This window comes from Siphateles boraxobius, unplaced genomic scaffold, assembly GCF_051911475.1.
Source record: "Siphateles boraxobius isolate OS27281-9 unplaced genomic scaffold, OSU_SipBor_1 61, whole genome shotgun sequence".
In the NCBI taxonomy this organism is placed as follows: domain Eukaryota; kingdom Metazoa; phylum Chordata; class Actinopteri; order Cypriniformes; family Leuciscidae; genus Siphateles; species Siphateles boraxobius.
Window position 1 is genome coordinate 1,736,804 of NW_027509188.1, and position 25,505 is coordinate 1,762,308.

Genomic DNA, 25,505 nt, shown 5'->3' on the forward strand with positions numbered 1-25,505 from the left:
GGCGCAATTTAGGCGCAGATAATGGCCGCGACCAGCCCGAAGCAGGTCACCTTAGTTGCCCGGCTAGCTCAGTCGGTAGAGCATGAGACTCTTAGTCTCAGGGTCGTGGGTTCGAGCCCCACATTGGGCGCATCTATTAGCCCTCTCTCTTCCCAACGGGGTCTCGGTTTCCAGCGTGGAAAGCGAGTCCACCATTGCCGGAAAAGTCCAGGTCTGCTTTTTTTTATAAGCTGACCCATGGACTGGCTGGCCGTAGGTCTCTGTGGCGCAATCGGACAGCGCGTTCGGCTGTTAACCGAAAGGTTGGTGGTTCGAGCCCACCCAGGGACGAATGGTGTTTTTCGTTGACGTCCGGCCATGCAACCACCAACACAGCTGCAGAATTTAGCACACGTTCTCATTTCGGACGCATGACACGACGTTTCTTGGCCCCTTTTAGCGTTTACAGCTTGGTCAGTTGCTTTGTGTTCAGAGAAGACAGCGGGTGTTGTGAAAGTTTACATCAGCTTATGTTTGCCTATATGTACTAGCGTTTTTGATTCCGGTTGGAGGTTGTGTCCCTCCAACTCTTTGTTGTATGACTCACTTTTATCTTTGGATATTTGCAGAAGTTTGCCTTCGGTAAACGCTCTCTCACTCGACAGACCGAAACGGGGGGACGAATGGTGTTTTTCGTTGACGTCCTGCCATGCAACCACCAACACAGCTGCAGAATTTAGCACACGTGTGTCCACTAACACATCCGTGTCATTTCGGACGCATGAAACAACGTTTCTTGGCCCTTTTAGCGTTTACAGCTTGGTCAGTTGCTTTGTGTTCAGAGAAGACAGCGGGTGTTGTGAAAGTTTACATCAGCTTATGTTTGCTGTGGCGCGTGGATGGAATGCTCATGTTTTGTTCCGGGTGGTGGAGGCCTGTGTTCCAGAGAGGTCCTGCTCAAAACTCCTTTTAAAACAACATTGAGCATCCGTAATAACTTCCGACATTGATCGAACGTGGATTTCGTTCTCATAAAGAGGGCACCGGTAAATTGTAACCTATCAGGCTCTCAGGCATGAGGTCAATCGATTCGGCATAGGATTATATGTGCTAGCGTTTTTGCTTCCGTTTGGAGGTTGTGTCCCTCCAACTCTTTGTTGTATGACTCACTTTTGCCTTTGGATATTTGGAGAAGGTTGCCTTCGGTAACCGCTCTCTCACTCGACAGACCGAAACGGAACTTTAGCTCCAGGTTGTGCATATTATTGGCCTGCTCTACTGGGTCAAATTGTATCCCCCAACAACAGATATGGCTCAAACAAACAAAGTACACTCTAAGCCTACCTCTAGGCTTAACCCTGACTTTACCCGCAAGAGGCTATGCCAAGCCTGTGCGAAATGTGAGGCTCCCTTTCACGGGCGCAATTTAGGCGCAGATAATGGCCGCGACCAGCCCGAAGCAGGTCACCACAGTTGCCCGGCTAGCTCAGTCGGTAGAGCATGAGACTCTTAATCTCAGGGTCGTGGGTTCGAGCCCCACATTGGGCGCATCTATTAGCCCTCTCTCTTCCCAACGGGGTCTCGGTTTCCAGCGTGGAAAGCGAGTCCACCATTGCCGGAAAAGTCCAGGTCTGCTTTTTTTTATAAGCTGACCCATGGACTGGCTGGCCGTAGGTCTCTGTGGCGCAATCGGACAGCGCGTTCGGCTGTTAACCGAAAGGTTGGTGGTTCGAGCCCACCCAGGGACGAATGGTGTTTTTCGTTGACGTCCGGCCATGCAACCACCAACACAGCTGCAGAATTTAGCACACGTTCTCATTTCGGACGCATGACACGACGTTTCTTGGCCCCTTTTAGCGTTTACAGCTTGGTCAGTTGCTTTGTGTTCAGAGAAGACAGCGGGTGTTGTGAAAGTTTACATCAGCTTATGTTTGCCTATATGTACTAGCGTTTTTGATTCCGGTTGGAGGTTGTGTCCCTCCAACTCTTTGTTGTATGACTCACTTTTATCTTTGGATATTTGCAGAAGTTTGCCTTCGGTAAACGCTCTCTCACTCGACAGACCGAAACGGGGGGACGAATGGTGTTTTTCGTTGACGTCCTGCCATGCAACCACCAACACAGCTGCAGAATTTAGCACACGTGTGTCCACTAACACATCCGTGTCATTTCGGACGCATGAAACGACGTTTCTTGGCCCTTTTAGCGTTTACAGCTTGGTCAGTTGCTTTGTGTTCAAAGAAGACAGCGGGTGTTGTGAAAGTTTACATCAGCTTATGTTTGCTGTGGCGCGTGGATGGAATGCTCATGTTTTGTTCCGGGTGGTGGAGGCCTGTGTTCCAGAGAGGTCCTGCTCAAAACTCCTTTTAAAACACCATCGAGCATCCGTAATAACTTCCGACATTGATCGAACGTGGATTTCGTTCTCATAAAGAGGGCACCGGTAACTTGTAACCTATCAGGCTCTCAGGCATCAGGTCAATCGATTCGGCATAGGATTAAATGTGCTAGCGTTTTTGCTTCCGTTTGGAGGTTGTGTCCCTCCAACTCTTTGTTGTATGACTCACTTTTGCCTTTGGATATTTGGAGAAGGTTGCCTTCGGTAACCGCTCTCTCACTCGACAGACCGAAACGGAACTTTAGCTCCGGGTTGTGCATATTATTGGCCTGCTCTACTGGGTCAAATTGTATCCCCCAACAACAGATATGGCTCAAACAAACAAAGTACACTCTAAGCCTACCTCTAGGCTTAACCCTGACTTTACCCACAAGAGGCTATGCCAAGCCTGTGCGAAATGTGAGGCTCCCTTTCACGGGCGCAATTTAGGCGCAGATAATGGCCTCGACCAGCTCGAAGCAGGTCACCGCAGTTGCCCGGCTAGCTCAGTCGGTAGAGCATGAGACTCTTAATCTCAGGGTCGTGGGTTCGAGCACCACGTTGGGCGCATCTATTAGCCCTCTCTCTTCCCAACGGCGTCTCGGTTTCCAGCGTGGAAAGCGAGTCCACCATTGCCGGAAAAGTCCAGGTCTGTTTTTTTTTATAAGCTGACCCATGGACAGGCTGGCCGTAGGTCTCTGTGGCGCAATCGGACAACGCGTTTGGCTGTTAACCGAAAGGTTGGTGGTTCGAGTCCACCCAGGGACGAATGGTGTTTTTCGTTGACGTCCGGCCATGCAACCACCAACACAGCTGCAGAATTTAGCACACGTGTGTCCACTAACACATCCGTGTCATTTCGGACGCATGACACGACGTTTCTTGGCCCCTTTTAGCGTTTACAGCTTGGTCAGTTGCTTTGTGTTCAAAGAAGACAGCGGGTGTTGTGAAAGTTTACATCAGCTTATGTTTGCTGTGGCGCGTGGATGGAATACTCATGTTTTGTTCCTGGTGGTGGAGGCCTGTGTTCCATAGAGGTCCTGCTCAAAACTCCTTTTAAAACACCATCGAGCATCCGTAATAACTTCCGACATTGATCGAACGTGGATTTTGTTCTCATAAGGAGGGCACCGGTAACTTGTAACCTATCAGGCTCTCAGGCATGAGGTCAATCGATTCGGCATAGGCCTATATGTACTAGCGTTTTTGATTCCGGTTGGAGGTTGTGTCCCTCCAACTCTTTGTTGTAAGACTCACTTTTATCTTTGGATATTAGGAGAAGTTTGCCTTCGGTAACCGCTCTCTCACTCGACAGACCGAAACGGGGGGACGAATGGTGTTTTTCGTTGACGTCCTGCCATGCAACCACCAACACACCTTGGTCAGTTGCTTTGTGTTCAAAGAAGACAGCGGGTGTTGTTAAAGTTTACATCAGCTTATGTTTGCTGTGGCGCGTGGATGGAATGCTCATGTTTTGTTCCGGGTGGTGGAGGCCTGTGTTCCAGAGAGGTCCTGCTCAAAACTCCTTTTAAAACAACATTGAGCATCCGTAATAACTTCCGACATTGATCGAACGTGGATTTCGTTCTCATAAAGAGGGCACCGGTAAATTGTAACCTATCAGGCTCTCAGGCATGAGGTCAATCGATTCGGCATAGGATTATATGTGCTAGCGTTTTTGCTTCCGTTTGGAGGTTGTGTCCCTCCAACTCTTTGTTGTATGACTCACTTTTGCCTTTGGATATTTGGAGAAGGTTGCCTTCGGTAACCGCTCTCTCACTCGACAGACCGAAACGGAACTTTAGCTCCGGGTTGTGCATATTATTGGCCTGCTCTACTGGGTCAAATTGTATCCCCCAACAACAGATATGGCTCAAACAAACAAAGTACACTCTAAGCCTACCTCTAGGCTTAACCCTGACTTTACCCGCAAGAGGCTATGCCAAGCCTGTGCGAAATGTGAGGCTCCCTTTCACAGGCGCAATTTAGGCGCAGATAATGGCCGCGACCAGCCCGAAGCAGGTCACCGCAGTTGCCCGGCTAGCTCAGTCGGTAGAGCATGAGACTCTTAATCTCAGGGTCGTGGGTTCGAGCCCCACGTTGGGCGCATCTATTAGCCCTCTCTCTTCCCAACGGGGTCTCGGTTTCCAGCGTGGAAAGCGAGTCCACCATTGCCGGAAATGTCCAGGTCTGCTTTTTTTATATGCTGACCCATGGACTGGCTGGCCGTAGGTCTCTGTGGCGCAATTGGACAGCGCGTTCGGCTGTTAACCGAAAGGTTGGTGGTTCGAGCCCACCCAGGGACGAATGGTGTTTTTCGTTGACGTCCGGCCATGTAACCACCAACACAGCTGCAGAATTTAGCACACGTTCTCATTTCGGACGCATGACACGACGTTTCTTGGCCCCTTTTAGCGTTTACAGCTTGGTCAGTTGCTTTGTGTTCAGAGAAGACAGCGGGTGTTGTGAAAGTTTACATCAGCTTATGTTTGCCTATATGTACTAGCGTTTTTGATTCCGGTTGGAGGTTGTGTCCCTCCAACTCTTTGTTGTATGACTCACTTTTATCTTTGAATATTTGCAGAAGTTTGCCTTCGGTAACCGCTCTCTCACTCGACAGACCGAAACGGGGGGACGAATGGTGTTTTTCGTTGACGTCCTGCCATGCAACCACCAACACAGCTGCAGAATTTAGCACACGTGTGTCCACTAACACATCCGTGTCATTTCGGACGCATGAAACGACGTTTCTTGGCCCTTTTAGCGTTTACAGCTTGGTCAGTTGCTTTGTGTTCAAAGAAGACAGCGGGTGTTGTGAAAGTTTACATCAGCTTATGTTTGCTGTGGCGCGTGGATGGAATGCTCATGTTTTGTTCCGGGTGGTGGAGGCCTGTGTTCCAGATAGGTCCTGCTCAAAACTCCTTTTAAAACACCATCGAGCATCCGTAATAACTTCCGACATTGATCGAACGTGGATTTCGTTCTCATAAAGAGGGCACCGGTAACTTGTAACCTATCAGGCTCTCAGGAATCAGGTCAATCGATTCGGCATAGGATTATATGTGCTAGCGTTTTTGCTTCCGTTTGGAGGTTGTGTCCCTCCAACTCTTTGTTGTATGACTCACTTTTGCCTTTGGATATTTGGAGAAGGTTGCCTTCGGTAACCGCTCTCTCACTCGACAGACCGAAACGGGGGGACGAATGGTGTTTTTCGTTGACGTCCGGCCATGCAACCACCAACACAGCTGCAGAATTTAGCACACGTGTCCACTAACACATCCGTGTCATTTCGGACGCATGACACGACGTTGCTTGGCCCCTTTTAGCGTTTACAGCTTGGTCAGTTGCTTTGTGTTCAGAGAAGAACGCGGGTGTTGTGAAAGTTTACATCAGCTTATGTTTGCTGTGGCGCGTGGATGGAATGCTCATGTTTTGTTCCGGGTGGTGGAGGCCTGTGTTCCAGAGAGGTCCTACTCAAAACTCCTTTTAAAACACCATCGAGCATCCGTAATAACTTCCGACATTGATCGAACGTGGATTTCGTTCTCATAAAGAGGGTACCGGTAACTTGTAACCTATCAGGCTCTCAAGCATCAGGTCAATCGATTCGGCATAGGATTATATGTGCTAGCGTTTTTGCTTCCGTTTGGAGGTTGTGTCCCTCCAACTCTTTGTTGTATGACTCACTTTTGCCTTTGGATATTTGTAGAAGGTTGCCTTCGGTAACCGCTCTCTCACTCGACAGACCGAAACGGAACTTTAGCTCCGGGTTGTGCATATTATTGGCCTGCTCTACTGGGTCAAATTGTATCCCCCAACAACAGATATGGCTCAAACAAACAAAGTACACTCTAAGCCTACCTCTAGGCTTAACCCTGACTTTACCCGCAAGAGGCTATGCCAAGCCTGTGCGAAATGTGAGGCTCCCTTTCACGGGCGCAATTTAGGCGCAGATAATGGCCGCGACCAGCCCGAAGCAGGTCATCGCAGTTGCCCGGCTAGCTCAGTCGGTAGAGCATGAGACTCTTAATATCAGGGTCGTGGGTTCGAGCACCACGTTGGGCGCATCTATTAGCCCTCTCTCTTCCCAACGGGGTCTCGGTTTCCAGCGTGGAAAGCAAGTCCACCATTGCCGGAAAAGTCCATTTCTGCTTTTTTTTATAAGTTGACCCATGGACTGCCTGGCCGTAGGTCTCTGTGGCGCAATCGGACAACGCGTTTGGCTGTTAACCGAAAGGTTGGTGGTTCGAGCCCACCCAGGGACGAAAGGTGTTTTTCGTTGACGTCCGGCCATGCAACCACCAACACAGCTGCAGAATTTAGCACACGTGTGTCCACTAACACATCCGTGTCATTTCGGACGCATGACACGACGTTTCTTGGGCCCTTTTAGCGTTTACAGCTTGTTCCGTTGCTTTGTGTCCAGAGAAGACAGCGGGTGTTGTGAAAGTTTACATCAGCTTATGTTTGCTGTGGCGCGTGGATGGAATACTCATGTTTTGTTCCTGGTGGTGGAGGCCTGTGTTCCAGAGAGGTCCTGCTCAAAACTCCTTTTAAAACACCATCGAGCATCCGTAATAACTTCCGACATTGATCGAACGTGGATTTTGTTCTCATAAGGAGGGCACCGGTAACTTGTAACCTATCAGGCTCTCAGGTAGGAGGTCAATCGATTCTGCATAGGCCTATATGTGCTAGCGTTTTTGCTTCCGTTTGGAGGTTGTGTCCCTCCAACTCTTTGTTGTATGACTCACTTTTGCCTTTGGATATTTGGAGAAGGTTGCCTTCGGTAACCGCTCTCTCACTCGACAGACCGAAACGGGGGGACGAATGGTGTTTTTCGTTGACGTCCGGCCATGCAACCACCAACACAGCTGCAGAATTTAGCACACGTGTCCACTAACACATCCGTGTCATTTCGGACACATGACACGACGTTTCTTGGCCCCTTTTAGCGTTTACAGCTTGGTCAGTTGCTTTGTGTTCAGAGAAGACAGCGGGTGTTGTGAAAGTTTACATCAGCTTATGTTTGCTGTGGCGCGTGGATGGAATGCTCATGTTTCGTTCCGGGTGGTGGAGGCCTGTGTTCCAGAGAGGTCCTGCTCAAAACTCCTTTTAAAACACCATCGAGCATCCGTAATAACTTCCGACATTGATCGAACGTGGATCTCGTTCTCATAAAGAGGGCACCGGTAACTTGTAACCTATCAGGCTCTCAGGCATCAGGTCAATCGATTCGGCATAGGATTATATGTGCTAGCGTTTTTGCTTCCGTTTGGAGGTTGTGTCCCTCCAACTCTTTGTTGTATGACTCACTTTTGCCTTTGGATATTTGGAGAAGGTTGCCTTCGGTAACCGCTCTCTCACTCGACAGACCGAAACGGAACTTTAGCTCCGGGTTGTGCATATTATTGGCCTGCTCTACTGGGTCAAATTGTATCCCCCAACAACAGATATGGCTCAAACAAACAAAGTACACTCTAAGCCTACCTGTAGGCTTAACCCTGACTTTACCCGCAAGAGGCTATGCCAAGCCTGTGCGAAATGTGAGGCTCCCTTTCACGGGCGCAATTTAGGCGCAGATAATGGCCGCCACCAGCCCGAAGCAGGTCATCGCAGTTGCCCGGCTAGCTCAGTCGGTAGAGCATGAACCTCTTAATCTCAAGGTCGTGGGTTCGAGCCCCACGTTGGGCGCATCTATTAGCCCTCTCTCTTCCCATCGGGGTCTCGGTTTCCAGCGTGGAAAGCGAGTCCACCATTGCCGGAAAAGTCCAGGTCTGCTTTTTTTTTATAAGCTGACCCATGGACTGGCTGGCCGTAGGTCTCTGTGGCGCAATCGGACAGCGCGTTCGGCTGTTAACCGAAAGGTTGGTGGTTCGAGCCCACCCAGGGACGAATGGTGTTTTTCGTTGACGTCCGGCCATGCAACCACCAACACAGCTGCAGAATTTAGCACACGTTCTCATTTCGGACGCATGACACGACGTTTCTTGGCCCCTTTTAGCGTTTACAGCTTGGTCAGTTGCTTTGTGTTCAGAGAAGACAGCGGGTGTTGTGAAAGTTTACATCAGCTTATGTTTGCCTATATGTACTAGCGTTTTTGATTCCGGTTGGAGGTTGTGTCCCTCCAACTCTTTGTTGTATGACTCACTTTTATCTTTGGATATTTGCAGAAGTTTGCCTTCGGTAACCGCTCTCTCACTCGACAGACCAAAACGGGGGGACGAATGGTGTTTTTCGTTGACGTCCTGCCATGCAACCACCAACACAGCTGCAGAATTTAGCACACGTGTGTCCACTAACACATCCGTGTCATTTCGGACGCATGAAACGACGTTTCTTGGCCCTTTTAGCGTTTACAGCTTGGTCAGTTGCTTTGTGTTCAAAGAAGACAGCGGGTGTTGTGAAAGTTTACATCAGCTTATGTTTGCTGTGGCGCGTGGATGGAATGCTCATGTTTTGTTCCGGGTGGTGGAGGCCTGTGTTCCAGATAGGTCCTGCTCAAAACTCCTTTTAAAACACCATCGAGCATCCGTAATAACTTCCGACATTGATCGAACGTGGATTTCGTTCTCATAAAGAGGGCACCGGTAACTTGTAACCTATCAGGCTCTCAGGCATCAGGTCAATCGATTCGGCATAGGATTATATGTGCTAGCGTTTTTGCTTCCGTTTGGAGGTTGTGTCCCTCCAACTCTTTGTTGTATGACTCACTTTTGCCTTTGGATATTTGGAGAAGGTTGCCTTCGGTAACCGCTCTCTCACTCGACAGACCGAAACGGGGGGACGAATGGTGTTTTTCGTTGACGTCCGGCCATGCAACCACCAACACAGCTGCAGAATTTAGCACACGTGTCCACTAACACATCCGTGTCATTTCGGACACATGACACGACGTTTCTTGGCCCCTTTTAGCGTTTACAGCTTGGTCAGTTGCTTTGTGTTCAGAGAAGACAGCGGGTGTTGTGAAAGTTTACATCAGCTTATGTTTGCTGTGGCGCGTGGATGGAATGCTCATGTTTCGTTCCGGGTGGTGGAGGCCTGTGTTCCAGAGAGGTCCTGCTCAAAACTCCTTTTAAAACACCATCGAGCATCCGTAATAACTTCCGACATTGATCGAACGTGGATCTCGTTCTCATAAAGAGGGCACCGGTAACTTGTAACCTATCAGGCTCTCAGGCATCAGGTCAATCGATTCGGCATAGGATTATATGTGCTAGCGTTTTTGCTTCCGTTTGGAGGTTGTGTCCCTCCAACTCTTTGTTGTATGACTCACTTTTGCCTTTGGATATTTGGAGAAGGTTGCCTTCGGTAACCGCTCTCTCACTCGACAGACCGAAACGGAACTTTAGCTCCGGGTTGTGCATATTATTGGCCTGCTCTACTGGGTCAAATTGTATCCCCCAACAACAGATATGGCTCAAACAAACAAAGTACACTCTAAGCCTACCTGTAGGCTTAACCCTGACTTTACCCGCAAGAGGCTATGCCAAGCCTGTGCGAAATGTGAGGCTCCCTTTCACGGGCGCAATTTAGGCGCAGATAATGGCCGCCACCAGCCCGAAGCAGGTCATCGCAGTTGCCCGGCTAGCTCAGTCGGTAGAGCATGAACCTCTTAATCTCAAGGTCGTGGGTTCGAGCCCCACGTTGGGCGCATCTATTAGCCCTCTCTCTTCCCATCGGGGTCTCGGTTTCCAGCGTGGAAAGCGAGTCCACCATTGCCGGAAAAGTCCAGGTCTGTTTTTTTTTATAAGCTGACCCATGGACTGGCTGGCCGTAGGTCTCTGTGGCGCAATCGGACAGCGCGTTCGGCTGTTAACCGAAAGGTTGGTGGTTCGAGCCCACCCAGGGACGAATGGTGTTTTTCGTTGACGTCCGGCCATGCAACCACCAACACAGCTGCAGAATTTAGCACACGTTCTCATTTCGGACGCATGACACGACGTTTCTTGGCCCCTTTTAGCGTTTACAGCTTGGTCAGTTGCTTTGTGTTCAGAGAAGACAGCGGGTGTTGTGAAAGTTTACATCAGCTTATGTTTGCCTATATGTACTAGCGTTTTTGATTCCGGTTGGAGGTTGTGTCCCTCCAACTCTTTGTTGTATGACTCACTTTTATCTTTGGATATTTGCAGAAGTTTGCCTTCGGTAACCGCTCTCTCACTCGACAGACCAAAACGGGGGGACGAATGGTGTTTTTCGTTGACGTCCTGCCATGCAACCACCAACACAGCTGCAGAATTTAGCACACGTGTGTCCACTAACACATCCGTGTCATTTCGGACGCATGAAACGACGTTTCTTGGCCCTTTTAGCGTTTACAGCTTGGTCAGTTGCTTTGTGTTCAAAGAAGACAGCGGGTGTTGTGAAAGTTTACATCAGCTTATGTTTGCTGTGGCGCGTGGATGGAATGCTCATGTTTTGTTCCGGGTGGTGGAGGCCTGTGTTCCAGATAGGTCCTGCTCAAAACTCCTTTTAAAACACCATCGAGCATCCGTAATAACTTCCGACATTGATCGAACGTGGATTTCGTTCTCATAAAGAGGGCACCGGTAACTTGTAACCTATCAGGCTCTCAGGCATCAGGTCAATCGATTCGGCATAGGATTATATGTGCTAGCGTTTTTGCTTCCGTTTGGAGGTTGTGTCCCTCCAACTCTTTGTTGTATGACTCACTTTTGCCTTTGGATATTTGGAGAAGGTTGCCTTCGGTAACCGCTCTCTCACTCGACAGACCGAAACGGGGGGACGAATGGTGTTTTTCGTTGACGTCCGGCCATGCAACCACCAACACAGCTGCAGAATTTAGCACACGTGTCCACTAACACATCCGTGTCATTTCGGACGCATGACACGACGTTGCTTGGCCCCTTTTAGCGTTTACAGCTTGGTCAGTTGCTTTGTGTTCAGAGAAGAACGCGGGTGTTGTGAAAGTTTACATCAGCTTATGTTTGCTGTGGCGCGTGGATGGAATGCTCATGTTTTGTTCCGGGTGGTGGAGGCCTGTGTTCCAGAGAGGTCCTACTCAAAACTCCTTTTAAAACACCATCGAGCATCCGTAATAACTTCCGACATTGATCGAACGTGGATTTCGTTCTCATAAAGAGGGTACCGGTAACTTGTAACCTATCAGGCTCTCAAGCATCAGGTCAATCGATTCGGCATAGGATTATATGTGCTAGCGTTTTTGCTTCCGTTTGGAGGTTGTGTCCCTCCAACTCTTTGTTGTATGACTCACTTTTGCCTTTGGATATTTGTAGAAGGTTGCCTTCGGTAACCGCTCTCTCACTCGACAGACCGAAACGGAACTTTAGCTCCGGGTTGTGCATATTATTGGCCTGCTCTACTGGGTCAAATTGTATCCCCCAACAACAGATATGGCTCAAACAAACAAAGTACACTCTAAGCCTACCTCTAGGCTTAACCCTGACTTTACCCGCAAGAGGCTATGCCAAGCCTGTGCGAAATGTGAGGCTCCCTTTCACGGGCGCAATTTAGGCGCAGATAATGGCCGCGACCAGCCCGAAGCAGGTCATCGCAGTTGCCCGGCTAGCTCAGTCGGTAGAGCATGAGACTCTTAATATCAGGGTCGTGGGTTCGAGCACCACGTTGGGCGCATCTATTAGCCCTCTCTCTTCCCAACGGGGTCTCGGTTTCCAGCGTGGAAAGCAAGTCCACCATTGCCGGAAAAGTCCATTTCTGCTTTTTTTTATAAGTTGACCCATGGACTGCCTGGCCGTAGGTCTCTGTGGCGCAATCGGACAACGCGTTTGGCTGTTAACCGAAAGGTTGGTGGTTCGAGCCCACCCAGGGACGAAAGGTGTTTTTCGTTGACGTCCGGCCATGCAACCACCAACACAGCTGCAGAATTTAGCACACGTGTGTCCACTAACACATCCGTGTCATTTCGGACGCATGACACGACGTTTCTTGGCCCCTTTTAGCGTTTACAGCTTGTTCCGTTGCTTTGTGTCCAGAGAAGACAGCGGGTGTTGTGAAAGTTTACATCAGCTTATGTTTGCTGTGGCGCGTGGATGGAATACTCATGTTTTGTTCCTGGTGGTGGAGGCCTGTGTTCCAGAGAGGTCCTGCTCAAAACTCCTTTTAAAACACCATCGAGCATCCGTAATAACTTCCGACATTGATCGAACGTGGATTTTGTTCTCATAAGGAGGGCACCGGTAACTTGTAACCTATCAGGCTCTCAGGTAGGAGGTCAATCGATTCTGCATAGGCCTATATGTGCTAGCGTTTTTGCTTCCGTTTGGAGGTTGTGTCCCTCCAACTCTTTGTTGTATGACTCACTTTTGCCTTTGGATATTTGGAGAAGGTTGCCTTCGGTAACCGCTCTCTCACTCGACAGACCGAAACGGGGGGACGAATGGTGTTTTTCGTTGACGTCCGGCCATGCAACCACCAACACAGCTGCAGAATTTAGCACACGTGTCCACTAACACATCCGTGTCATTTCGGACGCATGACACGACGTTTCTTGGCCCCTTTTAGCGTTTACAGCTTGGTCAGTTGCTTTGTGTTCAGAGAAGACAGCGGGTGTTGTGAAAGTTTACATCAGCTTATGTTTGCTGTGGCGCGTGGATGGAATGCTCATGTTTCGTTCCGGGTGGTGGAGGCCTGTGTTCCAGAGAGGTCCTGCTCAAAACTCCTTTTAAAACACCATCGAGCATCCGTAATAACTTCCGACATTGATCGAACGTGGATCTCGTTCTCATAAAGAGGGCACCGGTAACTTGTAACCTATCAGGCTCTCAGGCATCAGGTCAATCGATTCGGCATAGGCCTATATGTGCTAGCGTTTTTGCTTCCGTTTGGAGGTTGTGTCCCTCCAACTCTTTGTTGTATGACTCACTTTTGCCTTTGGATATTTGGAGAAGGTTGCCTTCGGTAACCACTCTCTCACTCGACAGACCGAAACGGAACTTTAGCTCCGGGTTGTGCATATTATTGGCCTGCTCTACTGGGTCAAATTGTATCCCCCAACAACAGATATGGATCAAACAAACAAAGTACACTCTAAGCCTACCTCTAGGCTTAACCCTGACTTTACCCACAAGAGGCTATGCCAAGCCTGTGCGAAATGTGAGGCTCCCTTTCACGGGCTCAATTTAGGCACAGATAATGGGCGCGACCAGCCCGAAGCAGGTCACCGCAGTTGCCCGGCTAGCTCAGTCGGTAGAGCTTGAGACTCTTAATCTCAGGGTCGTGGGTTCGAGCCCCACGTTGGGCGCATCTATTAGCCCTCTCTCTTCCCAACGGGGTCTCGGTTTCCAGCGTGGAAAGCGAGTCCACCATTCCCGGAAAAGTCCAGGTCTGCGTTTTTCTATAAGCTGACCCATGGACTGGCTGGGCTTAGGTCTCTGTGGCGCAATCGGACAGCGCGTTCGGCTGTTAACCGAAAGGTTGGTGGTTCGAGCCCACCCAGGGACGAATGGTGTTTTTCGTTGACGTCCAGCCATGCAACCACCAACACAGCTGCAGAATTTAGCACACGTGTGTCCACTAACACATCCGTGTCATTTCGGACGCATGACACGACGTTTCTTGGCCCCTTTTAGCGTTTACAGCTTGTTCAGTTGCTTTGTGTTCAGAGAAGACAACGGGTGTTGTGAAAGTTTACATCAGCTTACGTTTGCTGTGGCGCGTGGATGGAATACTCATGTTTTGTTCCTGGTGGTGGAGGCCTGTGTTCCAGAGAGGTCCTGCTCAAAACTCCTTTTAAAACACCATCGAGCATCCGTAATAACTTCCGACATTGATCGAACGTGGATTTTGTTCTCATAAGGAGGGCACCGGTAACTTGTAACCTATCAGGCTCTCAGGCATGAGGTCAATCGATTCGGCATAGGCCTATATGTACTAGCGTTTTTGATTCCGGTTGGAGGTTGTGTCCCTCCAACTCTTTGTTGTATGACTCACTTTTATCTTTGGATATTTGGAGAAGTTTGCCTTCGGTAACCGCTCTCTCACTCGACAGACCGAAACGGGGGGACGAATGGTGTTTTTCGTTGACGTCCTGCCATGCAACCACCAACACAGCTGCAGAATTTAGCACACGTGTGTCCACTAACACATCCGTGTCATTTCGGACGCATGAAACGACGTTTCTTGGCCCTTTTAGCGTTTACAGCTTGGTCAGTTGCTTTGTGTTCAAAGAAGACAGCGGGTGTTGTGAAAGTTTACATCAGCTTATGTTTGCTGTGGCGCGTGGATGGAATGCTCATGTTTTGTTCCGGGTGGTGGAGGCCTGTGTTCCAGAGAGGTCCTGCTCAAAACTCCTTTTAAAACACCATCGAGCATCCGTCATAACTTCCGACATTGATCGAACGTGGATTTCGTTCTCATAAAGAGGGCACCGGTAACTTGTAACCTATCAGGCTCTCAGGCATCAGGTCAATCAATTCGGCATAGGATTATATGTGCTAGCGTTTTTGCTTCCGTTTGGAGGTTGTGTCCCTCCAACTCTTTGTTGTATGACTCACTTTTGCCTTTGGATATTTGGAGAAGGTTGCCTTCGGTAACCGCTCTGTAGCGACTGACCGAATCCTGTTTTCCTTTCACTACTGAACAAATATGAACACATATATGTTTAATTCACAAAACCTTGAATCATGTGAAATGGTGCCCCAATGTCTGCCAGCAGGTCATTGATTAACTCCATTTATGACGCATTGCGCAATCAAGAAACAGGTCCCCGTTGTTCTCGAAACCCTCACGTGGTGCACACCACGGATGGACAATATGCCCTAAGGATACACACACACACACACCACACATACCCGCACACAAACGTCCTTTGTGTGCAACTTAGGATAGGAATGTCCTTAATGTATATAACACAGAATTGTATCTAACCTTCCTGTATGCATGCATATCTAATTAGTTTTGTCTTATTCTATAGATGTAATTGGAGACTGGTCTGTAACTTCAAATCTTAAGTGTATTTCTAAAGAAAGATTACCTAACAGTAATCTTTCTGGCTAGAAATGACAAAATTTTATAGCATCATCAATTATCCTGACAAGACAAAGAAGAACTTTTCCCGCTCGAGATGCTCTAAGATGATTGGTTCACATACGCGAAGCAGGCGTGAACCCCTCCTCTCTATAAGAAACTGACACAGGAGTTTCTCAAAAGAGAGCACTTTCCCTGTGAGAGGTTACCGGTCCCATGGCTCCTTAGGGAGCTTTACACCGCGTTTCTTTTCTTTTTCTTTCTTTACTAAGTTTTATTTTCATGTTCGCCTCTCCCTCCCGAGGGAGATGAACTCTGAACTATTTCCATGGTAACTTAACGTTCGGTGAACCTTTAAAACTTCCCGCGATACTGCTCGCCCGAAGACACGAGAGAACAAGCCTATAGCGCCGAAGGACAAACACACATACGACTCTGCGTTCCTCAGCAACACAAAGAGAACCATATACGCAAGTATAGGTTATTGATTTGATTTGATTGATGTGATTTCTTGTTACCTCTCTAAGGGTTATTGTCTGTGATTTTTGCCATGCTGCGATCACCCCGGTGATCTCTCTCATCCTGACCGTTAGTTTCACTTTCTCATCCTCTATCTCTCTCTCTCTCTCTCTCTCTCTCTCTCTCTCTCTCTCTCTCTCTATATATATATATATATATATATATATTTCACTCTCTCTCTCTCACTCCCGTTGTTATTCGTTTGTCTCGTTAGTTTTACTGTTTATTGTACATACATGTATCCCGGGTTTAAATGTAGAATTCTGTATCCGTAGTTTCATTTTATTAAAACCATTATATTCTTGATTGCTAATTGTCTAAAGTTCTCATTTTTACAAAGTCAATGAAGTGTTCGACCCTTTTGCTACAAAGCTTTACAATTCGTTACTATTTCAGTAACCTAAATTTTATAATAACAAGAAGGTGATTTTTTCATGGCCAGAAAATAGCTTTTTTTGGAATTATAAGAAAGAGATAATTTTTGTTGAAAATTGATAAGTTAATCTTACGGCCGTTTGCTGGACGAACAGATTGTTCGATAACTAAATTAATTCCATTTAAGGTTATCTCATATAATCGATCTGTAATAAGACTATTGATATATTAATGACGAACCATAACCCATTATGGTGATCATTCATATATACAATCGATCTATTTTCAGCTTCGATAATTTAACTGTAATATGCAATATATTAATCATTCATGATTAATTATTAAATTCCCTATAAATAATTTGAGCTAATTTAATGTAAGACTCATTGTCGCTACAGTTTGGTGGAGATCGCGAGGCATTTCAAACTTTGTTTTATGAGCAAATTCAGTTTCAATCTATGAGTATATTGTGTATTAATATATATATTTTTTTTTTTATGCGCGCTCCAGTGAAAGTCGCGCAACGCAGTTCATATTATACCTGTCCCTGTAAAGACGAAGCAAACTCTTTGCAGCTGGTACATGTTAATATTATTTAAACGCCTGATTAAGACGAGAATCTCTTTCTCAGAGCAAGACGTAAATCTGATCGAGAGCGAGTTTCCTCTCTTCAGTGGTAAAAGGCCTTCCATAATGTCGTTATTGAATTCGTGGTTAACCCAGTGATATTCAACAAAAACGGTAAACTCCTGGTCAAAATTGGTTTAGCTACCCAATTAAAGATCTGATACATTTAAATATAAATCTAATACATAAAAATGTTTATGTGAGTAACAACAGACGGAAATTCCTGTTGTTTCACATCTGCGTGTTTTCACAGCGAAAAAATCCTGTTTCACGCTCTTGTGCAGTACAGCACCGAAAGATCCACAGAGATCTGCTTGTTTATTTGTGATTTATTGCAGGAATTCAGCGCACGACGCGAGCTGAAAGCTCTTAGTTTGAATCACATTAAAGTCGGTTGTAATTCCACTTGCTAAACACCAGAGGGCGGCCTTTAATTGTTTAGGAGTCTCGAATTACGCCCCGCCTTCTGACTTCAGCCTGCATGAGCGCAATTACGCCATCTTGTGGCCGTTTCAGATAATGCTCTCTTTACTGCTGAATTCATTTCCCTGTGAATTAAGGGAATTCATTTTCCTGTCTAAATTCTCAAGAATTATTTGCATTTAGACCTTTGCTCGTGCGAATATTATTTTGTGTTAGACAAATTTTTCTGCTTTTGACTGGTACATTTACTTTGAGTTTGGTTCAAGACAAGATTTGAATTAAAACTTAAACTAAATCCCAGCACAGCCAGAGGGAGCCCAAGTCGGCTCACTCAACTCTCCTTGTCTCTCTGTCCAATTCTGTTTGAATTGCCTATTTCTACTTTTCTCTTTTTATAGTTATTGACGATACTTTACTGTTGTTGTTAATTATTATAAAATTTTATCCTGATTTCTCAATCTCCTTTCACGCTTATTTTAATTTGGTTTTAAACCAGTTTAAATTTACATCGTGTTTGCCTGTCAGTCACTGATATCCATGTGGAGGGAGCAGCGCCACCCTGTGGCCTTTCCCCCTAAGTCGGTATCACGTTTTTCCTCCTTTCACTCTGTTTTGAATTGTGCATCTATCTCTTCTTCCCCTTTTTGATTATTTTATAGTTATTAATGATACTTTACGGTGTTATTAGCTATTATAGGATATCATTCTGATTTCCCTTTTAATTCTTTCCTGCTTGTTTTAAGTTTTAAATTTAAACAAGTTTTGAATTTTGAATTTGAATCAAGTGTTCTGTTTACCCAGGCAAAGCACAGAGAAGGAATACGCCCCCTCGTGGTGAAAACCCACTACTGCGGCCTGCTTCTTCTATCTACAGTGTTTCAATCCTGTCTCTTTATATTTTGATTTTAATTATTTTTCCTCTCTTTTGGGTTAGGTTATTTTGATGTGTCCTGTCCTGTGTCAGTTTCTTATAGAGAACCCCTCCTCTCTATAAGAAACTGACACAGGAGTTTCTCAAAAGAGAGCACTTTCCATGTGAGAGGTTACCGGTCCCATGGCTCCTTAGGGAGCTTTACACCGCGTTTCTTTTCTTTTTCTTTCTTTACTAAGTTTTATTTTCATGTTCGCCTCTCCCTCCCGAGGGAGATGAACTCTGAACTATTTCCATGGTAACTTAACGCGTTCGGTGAACCTTTAAAACTTCCCGCAATACTGCTCGCCCGGAAGACACGAGAGAACAAGCCTATAGCGCCGAAGGACAAACACACATACGACTCTGCGTTCCTCAGCAACACAAAGAGAACCATATACGCAAGTATAGGTTATTGATTTGATTTGATTGATGTGATTTCTTGTTACCTCTCTAAGGGTTATTGTCTGTGATTTTTGCCATGCTGCGATCACCCCGGTGATCTCTCTCATCCTGACCGTTAGTTTCACTTTCTCATCCTCTATCTCTCTCTCTCTCTCTCTCTCTCTCTCTCTCTCTCTCTCTCTCTCTCTCATATATATATATATATATATATATATATATATTTCACTCTCTCTCTCTCACTCCCGTTGTTATTCGTTTGTCTCGTTAGTTTTACTGTTTATTGTACATACATGTATCCCGGGTTTAAATGTAGAATTCTGTATCCGTAGTTTCATTTTATTAAAACCATTATATTCTTGATTGCTAATTGTCTAAAGTTCTCATTTTTACAAAGTCAATGAAGTGTTCGACCCTTTTGCTACAAAGCTTTACAATTCGTTACTATTTCAGTAACCTAAATTTTATAATAACAAGAAGGTGATTTTTTCATGGCCAGAAAATAGCTTTTTTTGGAATTATAAGAAAGAGATAATTTTTGTTGAAAATTGATAAGTTAATCTTACGGCCGTTTGCTGGACGAACAGATTGTTCGATAACTAAATTAATTCCATTTAAGGTTATCTCATATAATCGATCTGTAATAAGACTATTGATATATTAATGACGAACCATAACCCATTATGGTGATCATTCATATATACAATCGATCTATTTTCAGCTTCGATAATTTAACTGTAATATGCAATATATTAATCATTCATGATTAATTATTAAATTCCCTATAAATAATTTGAGCTAATTTAATGTAAGACTCATTGTCGCTACAGTTTGGTGGAGATCGCGAGGCATTTCAAACTTTGTTTTATGAGCAAATTCAGTTTCAATCTATGAGTATATTGTGTATTAATATATATATATATTTTTTTTATGCGCGCTCCAGTGAAAGTCGCGCAACGCAGTTCATATTATACCTGTCCCTGTAAAGACGAAGCAAACTCTTTGCAGCTGGTACATGTTAATATTATTTAAACGCCTGATTAAGACGAGAATCTCTTTCTCAGAGCAAGACGTAAATCTGATCGAGAGCGAGTTTCCTCTCTTCAGTGGTAAAAGGCCTTCCATAATGTCGTTATTGAATTCGTGGTTAACCCAGTGATATTCAACAAAAACGGTAAACTCCTGGTCAAAATTGGTTTAGCTACCCAATTAAAGATCTGATACATTTAAATATAAATCTAATACATAAAAATGTGAGTAACAACAGACGGAAATTCCTGTTGTTTCACATCTGCGTGTTTTCACAGCGAAAAAATCCTGTTTCACGCTGTTGTGCTCAATGGTGTCAAATGCAGCACTAAGATCAAGTAACACTAATAGAGAGATACAACCACGATCGGATGATAAGAGCAAATCATTTGTGACTTTAATGAGAGCTGTCTCAGTGCTATGGTGCGGTCTAAATCCTGACTGGAAATCCTCGCAGATACCATTTCTTTTAAGAAAGGAACACAGTTGTGAAGATACTGCCTTTTCTAGTATCTTTGACAGAAAAGGTAGATTTGAGATCGGCCTGTAATTGACTAATTCTGTAGGATCGAGTTGCGTTTTTTTAACAAGCGGTTTAATCATAGCCAGCTTAAAGGTTTTTGGTACGTATCCTAGAGACAAAGATGAATTAATGATGTTAAGAAGAGGATCTATGACTTCAGGAAGCATCTCTTTCAGTAGTTTAGTCGGTATAGGGTCTAACATACATGTTGTCGATTTAGATGAATTAACGAGTTTGCAAAATTCTTCCTCTCCTATGGCAACAAATGAATCAAATTTTACCTCGGGGAGACTATAATGCACTCCCTGATGTGATGCTGTAGTAGACGGTTGCATAGTTATAATTTTGTCCCTAATATTATCAATCTTATTAGTGAAAAAGTTCATAAAGTCATTACTGCTGTGCTTCTTGGAAACTTCTGGGCTTGAAGCTTTCTTTTTCGTTAGTGTTGCCACTCTTTCAAATAAATACCTTGGATTATGTTTATTTTCTTCTAATAGGGTTGAAAAATAAGCAGACTTAGCAGCTTTTAAAGCCTCTCTGTAAGCAATCGAGCTCTCCTTCCATGAAATCCGAAATACCTCTAGTTTTGTTTTCTTCCAGTTGCGCTCCATTTTTCTGGCTGCTCTCTTAAGGGCCCGGGTGTGCTCGTTGTACCACGGTGATGGACTATTTTCTTTAATCTTCTTTAAGCGCAACGGAGCAACTGTATCTAAAGTGCTGGAAAGGAGAGAGTTAAAAGTTTCTGTTGCAATATCAAGTTCTTCTAAGCTATCTGGGATGCTGAGATGATGATACTGATTAGGAAGATTATTGATAAAGCAATCTTTAGTGGCAGAAGTGATAGGTCTAACATACTTGTAACACGGAGTTGGCTTTGCAGCCTTGGCTAAATGTAATTTACATGAGACTAGATAATGATCTGAGATGTCGTCGCTCTGCTGCAGAATTTCAACAGCATCAACATTGATTCCATGTGATAATATTAGATCTAGAGTATGATTACGACAATGAGTAGGTCCTGACACGTGTTGTCTAACTCCAATAGAGTTAAGAATGTCTTTAAATGCCAATCCCATTGCATCTTTTCCATTATCTACATGTATATTAAAATCACCAACAATTAGGACTTTATCTGCAGTCAATACTAATTCTGATAGAAAGTCAGCAAATTCTTTGATAAAATCTTTATGGTGCCCTGGTGGCCTGTAGACAGTTGCCAGCAGAATTCTCAAACTTGATTTATCGTTTACATTATATATTTTTACATTAAGCACCAAAACTTCAAAAGAAATATATTTTAAACTAGATTTTTTAGTGGTTTTGAAAATATTACTATAAATTACAGCGACACCTCCCCCTTTGCCTTTCAGGCGAGGTTCATGTTTATAACAGTAATCATGCGGGGTGGACTCATTTAAAGTAATGTAATCGTCTGGTTTTAGCCAGGTTTCTGTCATACACAGCACATCTAGGTTATAATCTGAAATCATATCATTAACTATGAGTGCTTTGAAGTAAGGGATCGAATATTCAGCAACCCAAGCTTTATCGTTTGCTCATCTGTATTATATCTATTTTTTATTTGTTGAATATCAATTACATTTTTAACCTTAGATCGGTTTGGACGTTTTTTGGATTTCCAAATTCGGGGAACAGACACAGTCTCTATATGATGATATCTAGGTGAAAGAGGCTTTATGTGATGGGATTTATCTGACCTTGGTGACGCGAGGCCGCTAGCAGACGGTCGGTTTAGCCAGTTTGTCTGCTTCCTGACCTGATCCCCAGATTGTCATGTTTTGTCTCTAAGACTATGAGCCAAATTACTAGAGAGAAGAGCAGCACCATCACAGGAGGGATGAATACCATCTCTTTTCAACAGGTCAGGTTTGCCCCAAAAACTTTTCCAATTGTCTATGAATTCTATATTATTTTGCGGACACCACTTAGACAGCCAGCCATTGAGTGATGACAATCTGCTAACTATCTCATCACTCCTTCGAACAGGAAGGGGGCCAGAGCAAATTACAGTGCCTGACATCGTACTTGCGAGTTCAAACACCTCTTTAATATTAATTTTGGTGATCTCCGACTGGCGGAGTCGAACATCATTAGTGCCGACGTGAATAACAATCTTAGAGAATTTACGATTAGCATTAGCCAGCACTTTTAAATTTGCTTTGATGTCAGGCGCTCTGGCTCCCGGCAAACATGTGACTATGTTGGCTGGTGTCCCTATTTTCACGTTCCGTGTAATAGAATCGCCAATTACCAGGGCACAATCAACAGAATTCTCAGTGGGTGTTTCACTGAGTGGGGCAAATCGATTTGTTGTGGTAATCGGAACGGAAGAGTGGTTTTTTGATCCGTGACTAGAGCGATCCCTCACTGTCACCCATCTGCCTGGCTGCACAGGCAATAATTCAGCCGGAACCGAATCATGTAAAGAGTTCACTATGCTAGGCGGATCCAAAGTAGAATCTAAAGCTCTAGCACACTTACTATCCTCAATTAAAGTTTGGATGCGTGTTTCTAATTCTGAAATCTTCTCCGTCAGCCTGACTGTCTCCTTGCATTTATCACATATAAACCCTATATTGCCGACGGGGAAGGCTATGCTAAACATGTAACATGAAGTGCAGGTGACAATAACAGGACAAGACATTACTCACCGTGTTTGTTGACTGATTCTTACTCACCTGGGCTTTTTATGAACTCCGACGCGCGGGCGCGCGAGAGAAAAAATAAATAAATAAATAACTGAGCGCACGGGTGGCGCGTTAACCGGCTAGCGAGTTACTAGCGTGTTGTTCTAACAATAACGGAAGCTAGCGATGTCAGGTTAATCTGGGATGTTGTCTAAGCTGTATTTAGTAGTATAAACAACTAGAAATGGTAGTAAATGATGGTTCAAAACAGAAAGAAATACAAAGCCTGAGCTACAACTACAAAGACTGGGCCAGAATCCGGTGTTAGTATTTATTCCAGTTCATTTCAGACCTATTCATTTTCATTGTTTCCTTTCACTCTGATCTCTTCTATCTCTGTGTTCTGTTGTGATTTGTTTCTTTCATTTCACTTAGAGACAGTAACCTGTGAGAGCCACCAAGGAAGCTAAATAATAGAATAGAGTGACAATTACGCAGCCGGTGTCATCACGTGACCCGCTAGGCTACTGCCTGTCAAATCCCTAGTTCGGGTCCTTCGTCGACCCAAATCAATTGGCTTCGCTAACTGTTTACATCAGTTAGCCCCAAAATTCTCATGAACGGCATAGCCCGTATGAGTATAGCTTGTTAAGCTTAGAACGGACTTGCATTGGTCTCTTTGTTTGTGTATGTTGTGTTCCTCTCGCCCACAGTGAGCCAGTATGTTCCTGTCCTACAGTCATGGTCGAGAGCCATGACGACCCCCTTCCTGCCCAAGGACGCCAGTGACCTGCAGCATCTGAGCCAAACGCAGCTGGACACCGAGCTGGACAAGCTGATAGCCCTGGATCCAACCCTGAGCTACAACTACAAAGACTGGGCCAGAATCGTCGGAGGCATCGCACACAACCTCGTCCCCCAGGCAAGGCTCAGCGAACGGAGTAACATCGACCTGGAGCAACAAGCAGCAGCGCTTCTGCTTCAAGCGGAGGAGGCCCGGAAGCACCAGGCCCGAACCCAGAGTCGCCTTGATCAGGTCCTCCTCGAGACCCAGAACCAGGGCCAGAAAGAGGACGACACAGATCCAGCGCTACAGAAAGAAGCAGAAAGACTTCAAAAGGCCCTGTGTGATCTTCGTCTCGACACAGACCAAAGAAAGCAAGTGGAGAGAAACGCCAGAGAGGAACTCAACGAGAAACTCCGACAAGGTGAAGTTCTCCTTGTAAGAGCAGAGACTGAACTAAAAGAAAGAGTCGCTAAAGCCAAGGCCTGCAAAAACCACTTGCACGCAGCCCGAGCTGAAATCCACGAGCTTACTCAGCAGAGACACGATCTAAAAAAAACGAACTTGACATTGTTCACAGAGAGCTGAAACACTCTTATAGACTGCAGAATGACCGGGAAGGGGAAACGCACACCACAAAGTTTCCCCTAACCAGCCGGTCCGTACCTTTCAGCCACAAACTCAAAGCTGAAAGGGGGGGTTAAAAGCCCATTGCTCAAGATGTCACCAGCCAGCTTCCAGACAACCCCTGCCGCTAACCACAGCATGGCCCCCAAAAAACTCGACAAGCTGGCCAGAAACATCCCTACGTTCAATCCAGACCCTGCAGGAGGTGATGACATTCACTCTTATCTACAGGACATTGACTTTCACTTGCAAACTGTCGCCAACTTGACAGCTTGGGACAATTTGTATCTGTTAAGAATCACATCCAGCGGTGATGTGCGCAGCTTCCTAGACCGTCAAACAAAGACAGTCAAAACTGACTACCAGCAGCTGCGACAAGCTTTGATCCGAGCATTCTCTGATCCAGAATCAGACCAAGCCATCGCCATGGACCTCAAGCAGACAAGACTTGAAACATCACAGACCTACTACGGCCGATTCCGACAAGCCTACTTCGGAGCACGGAACAAGCCAGGTATGGAAGAGGATTTCAACTTCAGAACTCTGTTTCTCCGAAATCTGCATCCCACAGTGAGTCATCACCTGGCCTGTTCACAGACCATGTCTGCCCAACAGCTACGAGACTTGGCCCACAAAGCTTATGTCAAGCAAAAGACTGTGTCCAACCAGACTGTAAAAAACCACACATCTATGTCTAAGCATAAGAACCGAAACCAACGCCCGGTCTGACTACCAACTGACTGAGCCAAGCACCCCGAACACTGCTCGTCAGCCAAAGACCACAGAGCTAACTGTCACATCACAAGGTGACAGCAACACCCAAGCTCCACAGCTGACAGCTGCACACCCTGAATGAGACAGCACACTTCCTCATATCAGGTACCACTATCCCAAGGTACCAGAAAATGCTGTTTTGGCTATCTACACCCGCAGACAGCCACACAAAACCGGTCCTAACCACCCATTGATCGTCAGACCTGCCCCAATGACAACATTCCTGGGCAACCTGGTCGAAAAGGGGGTGGGCCGGTAACTCCTCCTGAACATCACGTTGGAAAAGGAAGTGAGCAGGGAACACACAGCATCACATCTTACGGTGATCTCATCTCACTTTTCAAAAAGACTCCAATTTCAAGCTAAGAGACAAGATCGAACTCTTACACCTCAAACTTGTGAACTGAACGTGCAATCCCACAGCCAGAACGACATCCGGCTCAAACAGGTAGCTCCCATCCACCTGACAATTGATTCTATGAGTCTGATCCACCCAGTGCACACCTAAAAAATGAACACTTACCCACTTCTAATTGGCA

At 45.6% G+C, this 25,505-nt stretch overlaps 18 non-coding genes across 18 annotated transcripts; all 18 read left to right on the plus strand.

Annotated features, from left to right (window-relative positions):
* The first annotated feature begins 57 nt into the window (after positions 1-57).
* trnak-cuu (transfer RNA lysine (anticodon CUU)) lies at positions 58-130 on the plus strand. The gene has a single exon. It is a non-coding gene; the product is annotated as a tRNA-Lys (tRNA).
* A 126-nt stretch (positions 131-256) lies between these two features.
* On the plus strand, positions 257-330 carry trnan-guu (transfer RNA asparagine (anticodon GUU)). The gene has a single exon. It is a non-coding gene; the product is annotated as a tRNA-Asn (tRNA).
* A 1,124-nt stretch (positions 331-1,454) lies between these two features.
* trnak-cuu (transfer RNA lysine (anticodon CUU)) lies at positions 1,455-1,527 on the plus strand. The gene has a single exon. It is a non-coding gene; the product is annotated as a tRNA-Lys (tRNA).
* A 126-nt stretch (positions 1,528-1,653) lies between these two features.
* trnan-guu (transfer RNA asparagine (anticodon GUU)) lies at positions 1,654-1,727 on the plus strand. The gene has a single exon. It is a non-coding gene; the product is annotated as a tRNA-Asn (tRNA).
* A 1,124-nt stretch (positions 1,728-2,851) lies between these two features.
* Positions 2,852-2,924, plus strand: trnak-cuu (transfer RNA lysine (anticodon CUU)). The gene has a single exon. It is a non-coding gene; the product is annotated as a tRNA-Lys (tRNA).
* Positions 2,925-3,050: 126 nt separating this feature from the next.
* On the plus strand, positions 3,051-3,124 carry trnan-guu (transfer RNA asparagine (anticodon GUU)). The gene has a single exon. It is a non-coding gene; the product is annotated as a tRNA-Asn (tRNA).
* A 1,266-nt stretch (positions 3,125-4,390) lies between these two features.
* trnak-cuu (transfer RNA lysine (anticodon CUU)) lies at positions 4,391-4,463 on the plus strand. Its single transcript has one exon. It is a non-coding gene; the product is annotated as a tRNA-Lys (tRNA).
* Positions 4,464-4,588: 125 nt separating this feature from the next.
* On the plus strand, positions 4,589-4,662 carry trnan-guu (transfer RNA asparagine (anticodon GUU)). The gene has a single exon. It is a non-coding gene; the product is annotated as a tRNA-Asn (tRNA).
* Positions 4,663-6,348: 1,686 nt separating this feature from the next.
* Positions 6,349-6,421, plus strand: trnak-cuu (transfer RNA lysine (anticodon CUU)). The gene has a single exon. It is a non-coding gene; the product is annotated as a tRNA-Lys (tRNA).
* Positions 6,422-6,547: 126 nt separating this feature from the next.
* Positions 6,548-6,621, plus strand: trnan-guu (transfer RNA asparagine (anticodon GUU)). Its single transcript has one exon. It is a non-coding gene; the product is annotated as a tRNA-Asn (tRNA).
* A 1,356-nt stretch (positions 6,622-7,977) lies between these two features.
* On the plus strand, positions 7,978-8,050 carry trnak-cuu (transfer RNA lysine (anticodon CUU)). The gene has a single exon. It is a non-coding gene; the product is annotated as a tRNA-Lys (tRNA).
* A 127-nt stretch (positions 8,051-8,177) lies between these two features.
* Positions 8,178-8,251, plus strand: trnan-guu (transfer RNA asparagine (anticodon GUU)). The gene has a single exon. It is a non-coding gene; the product is annotated as a tRNA-Asn (tRNA).
* A 1,686-nt stretch (positions 8,252-9,937) lies between these two features.
* trnak-cuu (transfer RNA lysine (anticodon CUU)) lies at positions 9,938-10,010 on the plus strand. The gene has a single exon. It is a non-coding gene; the product is annotated as a tRNA-Lys (tRNA).
* Positions 10,011-10,136: 126 nt separating this feature from the next.
* trnan-guu (transfer RNA asparagine (anticodon GUU)) lies at positions 10,137-10,210 on the plus strand. The gene has a single exon. It is a non-coding gene; the product is annotated as a tRNA-Asn (tRNA).
* Positions 10,211-11,896: 1,686 nt separating this feature from the next.
* trnak-cuu (transfer RNA lysine (anticodon CUU)) lies at positions 11,897-11,969 on the plus strand. Its single transcript has one exon. It is a non-coding gene; the product is annotated as a tRNA-Lys (tRNA).
* Positions 11,970-12,095: 126 nt separating this feature from the next.
* On the plus strand, positions 12,096-12,169 carry trnan-guu (transfer RNA asparagine (anticodon GUU)). Its single transcript has one exon. It is a non-coding gene; the product is annotated as a tRNA-Asn (tRNA).
* Positions 12,170-13,525: 1,356 nt separating this feature from the next.
* trnak-cuu (transfer RNA lysine (anticodon CUU)) lies at positions 13,526-13,598 on the plus strand. The gene has a single exon. It is a non-coding gene; the product is annotated as a tRNA-Lys (tRNA).
* A 126-nt stretch (positions 13,599-13,724) lies between these two features.
* trnan-guu (transfer RNA asparagine (anticodon GUU)) lies at positions 13,725-13,798 on the plus strand. The gene has a single exon. It is a non-coding gene; the product is annotated as a tRNA-Asn (tRNA).
* Positions 13,799-25,505: the final 11,707 nt, after the last annotated feature.